Genomic DNA, 8,020 nt, shown 5'->3' on the forward strand with positions numbered 1-8,020 from the left:
GGACACCAGGGCATGTAGTTCCAAAGCTTTACTCACAGTCTGTTGCAGGTACAGGTGCCCGCATCCGTGCCGTGTCCTCTGGGTCAGGAGCCCAGCCAACCTCCAGGCAAGATGAAGTACTCCTTTCCAACACTCCACCAACATATGTGCCTTTTCTGAACGTCTCCTCTTATAGCGCCTTTGAGTGAAGTACTCCTAGTACTGAGTTACACTGGAGTTCCTCCTGTCAGATGTTCCTATGAACTCTACCTGTACGGCAGACAGCTGTAGCCTGCTTCGGGGACTCCTTGCTACTAAGTCCCGTCTCACTAATAAGTTGCTGTTGTGTCCCCAAGTCTTGTTTGGGAATAAAGTGGTCACTACTTCTATTCCTCCGGTGTCTGCTGCAGAACCATTAGTATCCGTACAACCTCGGGGACCGGACCTCGGCCTTGCGCTTAGAACTTGAAAAGGGTTCTCCTCTAACCCTGGTCCTTGTTCTCTTATTCTCCTCACGTTCCGTGCTAATCCTTCTTCCCAATGGAGAATCAAGCTTCCTTTCTCTGTCTCTTTCCTGTGCCAGCAGACCCAGATCACTGTGGCCCACTGCAGCACTTCCTTCTTCTACATTATTCCTCTCCCGGGGATCTTCTCTGTCTCACACTCTGTCCTTCTACATCCTCTCTCATTGACTGAATGAAAGACTGACTGACTCAACTCTTCCCGCTCTTTTGTATGTACTAAACTCCACCCGCCTCCCAGCACGTTTCGTGTTCCAAGCAGGGAGCCACCAATGGGTGCTTTGCTACACTCCAAGCAGGGAGCCGCCCAAGGTGCTTTGCTCCACTACTTTGTGGTGTGGGGTGAAGGTGTTGGAGCGTGGTCAGGTGTCTCCACCTTACCTGGATAGTGGGGTACCACACCTCAGGACGAGGTGTCTAAGTCAGGATGGCCGAGCGGTCTAAGGCGCTGCGTTCAGGTCGCAGTCTCCCCTGGAGGCGTGGGTTCAAATCCCACTTCTGACATCAACATTTAATTTTTCTCATTTGCACAAGGAAAGACTAGAAGCAATGGGATGAAGCTGAATGGGAGGAGACACAGATTAGATATTAGAAAAAACTTTTTGACAGTTAGAGTGATCAATGAGTGGAACAGGCTGCCACGAGAAGTGGTGAGTTCTCCTTCAATGGAAGTCTTCAAACAGAGGCTGGACAGACATCTAACTGGGATGATTTAGCGAATCCTGCTTTGAGCAGGGGGTTGGACCAGATGGCCCAGGAGGTCCCTTCCAACTCTACGATTCTATGATTCTATGATTCTATGATTCTATGTGCAGTACCTCTGTGGCAACTGAACCCTCAGGGGCGCCACAAAAGCCAAGCCAGAATCTCAATTTGCAGACACTGTGTTTCAGGGTACTGCCCCTCGTCAGTGCAAAGTGTGAGATCTGGTTTGGCTGTTTTGGCATTGCGGCTTTACATTGACTTTTAGGATTGCTACTTCCAATAGGTGGCACTAGAGTTCTAGTCCTCTTCCTCTCTGAAGAGACAATTTGCATAATTAGCATATTTCCCAGAGGAGCATTGCGGCTTTAAGTCTCCTCATCTCGACATGCTTAGCATGTCATTCTCCGCAATGAGATTTGATACTTCCTGGATATCGGTCAGACGCCTCTCTCACAGCCAAACCAGATGTCACACTTTGCACTGATGAGGGGCAGTACCCTGAAGCCTGGAGCCTGCGTAGTAACATCTATCAAATCGCCAATAGATGCTACTGCACAGGCGCGGTCGGCACCATCTTAGTGGAGACAATTGTTTTGTTTTTATTCTCTAGCAAGATGGCACCGCCTGCGCAGTAGCAGCTATTGGCGATCTGATAGATGTTACTGCAAAGGCGTCGTCGGTGCCATATTGGAGGAGGTTTTTTTTTTCTTTTGCATGATGACACCACTGGCACCTGTGCAGTAGCAGCTATCGGATCGCCAATAGCTGCTACTGCGTAGAAGCGGCCAGTGCCATTTTCAAACTAATTTTTTTTTTTTTAAGGAATTTATGGATACCATCAAAAAGAATAACTAAATGCACAATATGGATGCGATCATAGTGCAGCGCAGGGCCGGCACCTGCCTGCAGAAAGGGATTTTTTTCTTTTTTAAATATACTGTATATAATATTCATTATGTAAACTAGGGAGCAGGTCATTGAGGGACCAGAGACCTGTCAGAAGCCATACTGATTAATACCTAAGCAGATCACCACATGAAGATCCCCCCACAGGCCGCCCCGGATCACGAACACATCATTAACTCAAAACTAAAATTAAAGGTTAAACAACAACCACCAGACAGATTTCATCAACTAAGGTATCATTTTAATAAGTACAATGGCGCCGACCTGACACTGTCTGTAGGTTACTGTGCACAATCCTGCTGACAGGTTCCCTTTGAGGGACTTGGACAACTTGATCTGCGTTGTCCCTTAGAGTAGAATGTGGTAGAATGTCATATTTTTAATGTTTAAATAGTATATAACAATGCAAAAATATGTGTTAAATTATGATTTTCCACAAGTTTGGGACATGCGATGTAGAGCTCTGTTGGCACTTTTTTCTACCAGTGCTTTCTATGTTTCCTTGAGGACTGTTGACAACCACTATACCCCTCATACACACACATTGCTGACATTCTAAAAATGTGTGTTTCTGAGGATGTGTGCAGACACTGCGGAATCCGCTGCGGATTAATCCGCACGTATTTTGCAAAAACCGCAGATAAACCGCAGGTCAAAAGACCTGCGGATTATCTGCGGTTTTACCTGCAGTTTAGTCCTGCGGATTCACCATCTCCACAATGGTGGAGATAGGAACCCACAGCGGTTTCCGCAGAAAGAATTGACATGTCAATTCTTTCTGCGGATTCAAAACCGCAGGAAATCCGCGCGGATTTTTCCGCAACGTCTACACAGTGTTTTTTTTATACCATTCATTTGAATGGTACTGTACACCGCAGCTAAAACTGCTGTGGGTCCGCAGCGGCCAAAACCGCTGCGGAAACGCAGCAGAATCCGCAGCGTGTGCACATACCCTTTTTCCTTATCTCTAGATGTTGGGATCCACAGTAGGCTGCACTCATTTTAACAATTTTGTTTGCGTGGTGAAAACAATACCTATTGTCAACTTACACCCCGTTTTTGTAAACCACACACATTTACACTCCCGTTTCAACATAAAATCAAATGAATGGCAACAAAATTAAAGTTAGGGCCTGCTCACACTAGCGAATAAATCGGATGATTTTTATCTGAAAATCGTATTGCACTCGGACCAATGTTGTTCAATGAGCAAGTGCAGATCTGTGAATTTTTTTCGCTGTATTCAGCATGTGAAAAAAAAATTGCAGCATGATGCGATTTCACTCCAAAATCAGACAATGCGAGAAAAAAATTGCATGCCATATAGACCATCAGTATGGCATCCAATTTTTACGAAAACATTAGGAAACTGTAAACGGCCCTGTAGTAGATTATTAGCTGCTGAGTAAAAAAACGATTGCACATGGATGTCAAATGACAAAAAATCGTACCACTCCCTTGAATGAGAATGGGACCAATTTTTTACACAGTACTGTGAGTGTACCCTTATATGCTGATGGGAACGAGGCATAAGTCTGACAAGTGCAATCTGATAAAAAATAGAATTGCACTTGCGCCAATGTTATTCAGTGAGTCAATGCTGATCTGCGATTTTTTTCCTCCAGTGTAATCTGGATGAGAAAAAAAATCACAAGATGCTGCAAGTGGCTGCATATATTGGATGAAAGTTGCCAATGCAAATCAATGAGCGCAAGAAAAACACAGACAGCACACGGACGATGCATGTAACATCCGTTTTTTCTCACACTCACATCACAAACGAACAAAGGAAATTTCATCAGCCAAGTACAGTAAATTTATAGCCTCAGAATAGATATATAATTTCATAAGCCCCCTACATATAATAAACTTGCACCCTTTAGTGTATTTCATACACCACTAAAGGGTGTTTAGACTTATTTATCCTTTTAAATAAACAAATTATAAAAAATGACATGTTGTTCTCTATATTGTTAATAACCAGCTAAGGAAAGCAGACAGCTGAGGGCTTATATTAATAAACCATGGACGTTCCTGGCCTATTAATATCAGCTCACAGCCTTTACTGTTTATTGTAAAGAGAGAAAAAAATATGTGCAGTCCCTCCTAATTATATGACCAGCAAAGGATAAGCAGACATCTAGGTGCTGATATTAATAAGCTAGGAAGGTCCATGGAGATTGGCCCCTTCCCAGCCTAGTAAGACCAGCCCTCAGCCGACCCAGAAATGGTGTATCCATTAGATACACCAATTCTGGTGCTTAACCTCGGCTCTTCTTGAATATCCTGATGTGGGAGCTATCGGAGTAATGGGATTGTGGGGTTGATGTTAGCAGCTGGTGCTGACATCAAGTCCATGAGTTAGTAATGGATTCCTAAAATGATTCATAAAACTGTGCACACAGGCCTGGACAATTACTCTCTCCTCCAAAAAGAACTGTCCCTGAGTTGTGCAATGGTGTCAGTGTGCCAAACTTTGCGGTGGAGTAGTTGGCTGTAAATGCACTACTCCCATCTAAGACTTGGGGCACAACAGCAACTGAATAGCGAGCCAGGACTCCGGAGAAGGGAGTCCCCGAGAGAGGCTACAGCTGTCTGTCATACAAGTAGAGTTGTTAGGAACATCTGACAGGAGGAACTTCAGAGTACCACGGTACAGGAGCTCTTCACACCTTAAGGCGCAATAGAGGAGTCGTTCAGGAGAGGTACATGTTGGCGGAGTGTTGGAGAGGAGAATCCTGACTTGCTCGGGAGGTTGATTGAGTCTCTACCCCGGAGGACACAGCACAGAGGCAGGCACCAGTGTGTACCACGAATTGTGAGTAAAGCTTTGGAACTGCAAGCCCTGGTGTCTTCCAGTCATTTGTACGCCAACACCATCAGCACTGCTACATCTGGGTACCAACATTCCTCACACCGCCTGCGCCTATACACTGCCCTGGGGTTACAGCTTCACCTGTGGGGAGCTACACCATCTATGCTGCAACACGCCATCAGCCCCAGAGGATCTGCATGCCTCATTGGCTTAACATCTTGCTTGCCAAACACCACAGGTGGCGTCACGAACTATCACATAAACTTTATCACAAACCATCATTGATTTGGGTGCCCAGGGCCTCGGACCGGGTCACAGCTGCCGTGACATTTCCCACTGACACCGGCCCGGTACCGAGTACCCAACAGCCCTGGGAGGGCGACCCATTTATGTATTATCTGTGGTGTTACATAGGACTGCAGAAAACATCTACAGTATCTATATTCAAATAGTTAGCACTTTCTGTTAACTATAATCCTAGGTACCACTACAGAAAACAGTGAAAACTCAATGAGTACTGATAAGGTACTAGATGTGACCTGAAGTCCAATGTAACACCACAGATAATACAGTGATAACTCTGAGTACTGATAAGATAGCAGATATGATCTGCAAACAGGAGCTGGCTGGCAAATATTACCCTGGGAGGCAAGCACATAGTACTGGTTCATGAATGTCTTCGGCCCATCTTTAACCTGCTTACCTCAGGCTGCTGTATAAAACAGCAGAGTAAGCAAGGCTTTAAAACACGGTGGTTGGTGCTGTTTTCATTTGGGATCAGACACACTTTTGCAATTCTGTATACATTATTGAGTTGTTAGTAACCGCTCGATCATTTAGAAGGACTGAAAATTAGTATTATTTATTTTATTGGTGCAGAATATTACAATGATATCAGACTTTAGTAACATTATAGTATACCTAGTTGTCTGTCTCAAAACGGAAAATCAGCAACCCAATTACAAATCTGGTAGTCCACTACACCAAAGTCACCATTGAGTGGATTCTATATATATGGAAATATTTTCACCAAAGATCCAACACTTACTACACAGATACAGAAACAAAATCAAGTTTACTATACAGATAAAGCAGAAAAGAATTTCCAGTTTGTCAAGGAGCGCTACCGGCTGATTCATCAATTACTCCGAATAATTCAAGGAATATCCAGAAAAAGAAGAGGTGGGCGCAGATCTAAGTGCAGAGTTTTAATTATTTCAAATAGAAATAAAAAATTCTTCTCACCTTTTTGGTGTCTTGTTGCTCAGCGTATATCCCTGTGTTTGGGTACTGGAGTAATCATCTGGATCTGCTGGCCTGCAGCTCCAAACTGGAAATCCTCTTCTGCACTATACAGATAAAGGAACGGAACCAAGCTTACCACATAGATGTGCTAACAGAACCAATTTTACTAAAAATATGTAATGAAAAAAATAAAAAAAATAGTCTTACTATTCAGAAACAGGAACAGTACTGAGCTTATGACATAGATAGGGGAACATGACTAAACTTCTTACAAAGATATGGGAAGAGAACCAAGCTTACTACAAGGATACATGAACAAAACCAAAGTGATTACATAGATACAGGAACAGAAACTAGCTTACTGCATAGATACTGAAATGGAAACCAGCTCACTACATACATACAGGAACAGAAACAAGCTTACTACCTAAATATGGGAAGAGAACTGAGCTGGGTACATACATTCATTGGCAACTTTGAAATAGTTGAGAAAATAAAGTATTTCTCCCAGAAAATTATTGCAATTACACATGTTTATTTCCTGTGTGTGTATTGAAATAACACAAAAAAAAGAGAAAAAAGGCCAATTGGACATAATGTCACATGGAACCCTCAAAATAGGCTGGATAAAATTGTTGGCACCCTAAACTTAATATTTGGTTGCAAATCCTTGAAACAAATAACTGCAATTAATTGCTTCCTAAACCATCAACAAACTTCATAGAACTCTCAACTGGAATTTTTGAACACTCTTGTTTTGCAAACTGCCTTTTCCCAACAGCAATTTTAAAATCTCTCCAAAGGTGTCCAATGGAATTTAGATACAGATATGTATCTGGCCACATTAAAGCGCTCAAGAAGAGTTGAGCGAAACGGGTCGGTCATATTAAAAAATCTGCGACTTTCGCTGAAGTCGGGTTTCATGAAACGAAACCCGACCATAGCGTGAGGTCAGAAACGAGGTCGGTGACCAGAGCGCCAGAGTCGCGCTTCAAAAGATGCTTCCAGCGCCCTTTCTCAGCCAATGATGGAGGACGCACACTGTGGGCAACGCGATGACCTAGGCATCGGTCACCACCATCTTTGAGAAGGGCATGCAAGTGATTGGCTGGCTTTGTGTGGTGTCACAGGGGCTATTAAAGGGCGTGAATGCCGACCGCCATCTTACTTCTGCCAATCTTAGCATTAGGGAGAGGTTGCTGGCTGCTGATTCAGAATAAGGGAGAGCGTTAGGCAGGGAAGAAGAACCAAAAAACTGCTTCTGCAGTTAGCGATTTCCACTTACAACACAACACTTTGTGTGCAGTGACAGGGGAGGCTCTATTTTTGTGCATCAGCTCTGTTGGTTATTAGGTTGCCTTATAAGGCTCCCTGATAGCTGCATTGTTGCTGTGCAAACTGCTTTTTTAAAAGCAAAAATACTCTTCTTCCTCTTTTCTGCACAGTTACCAAGCGTTCATTTTTCCACCCTTTTGTGTGTGCAGCAGTCCTGCTTATTAGGCTGCCTGCGTTCATACTTGGACTGAGAGCATCATTATCAGCGTCCTCAAATCTCTAGTGAGATCCAAATTCTCACCAATCCTATAGACACCCTCCACCTTGTCATACACCATTCAATTTCAGCCTGTTACATTGAGGAGTAATCTCTACTGGGCCTGTGACAATAGTTCAGCGTCCTCAAATCTATAGTGAGATTCAAATTCTCACCAATCCTATAGACACCCTCCACCTTGTCATACACTATCCAATTTCAGCCTGTTACATTGAGGTGTAATCTCTACTGGGCCTGAGACAATAGTTCAGCGTCCTCAAATCTCTAGTGAGATCCAAATTCTCACCAAACCTATAG

General features: G+C 43.7%; 1 non-coding gene across 1 annotated transcript; it reads left to right on the forward strand.

Annotated features, from left to right (window-relative positions):
• Positions 1-921: 921 nt before the first annotated feature.
• TRNAL-CAG (transfer RNA leucine (anticodon CAG)) lies at positions 922-1,004 on the forward strand. Its single transcript has one exon. It is a non-coding gene; the product is annotated as a tRNA-Leu (tRNA).
• The last annotated feature ends 7,016 nt before the right edge of the window (positions 1,005-8,020 follow it).

This window comes from Dendrobates tinctorius, unplaced genomic scaffold (genome assembly GCF_039654945.1).
Source record: "Dendrobates tinctorius isolate UK_male_01 unplaced genomic scaffold, ASM3965494v1 ptg000043l, whole genome shotgun sequence".
NCBI classification, from domain to species: domain Eukaryota; kingdom Metazoa; phylum Chordata; class Amphibia; order Anura; family Dendrobatidae; genus Dendrobates; species Dendrobates tinctorius.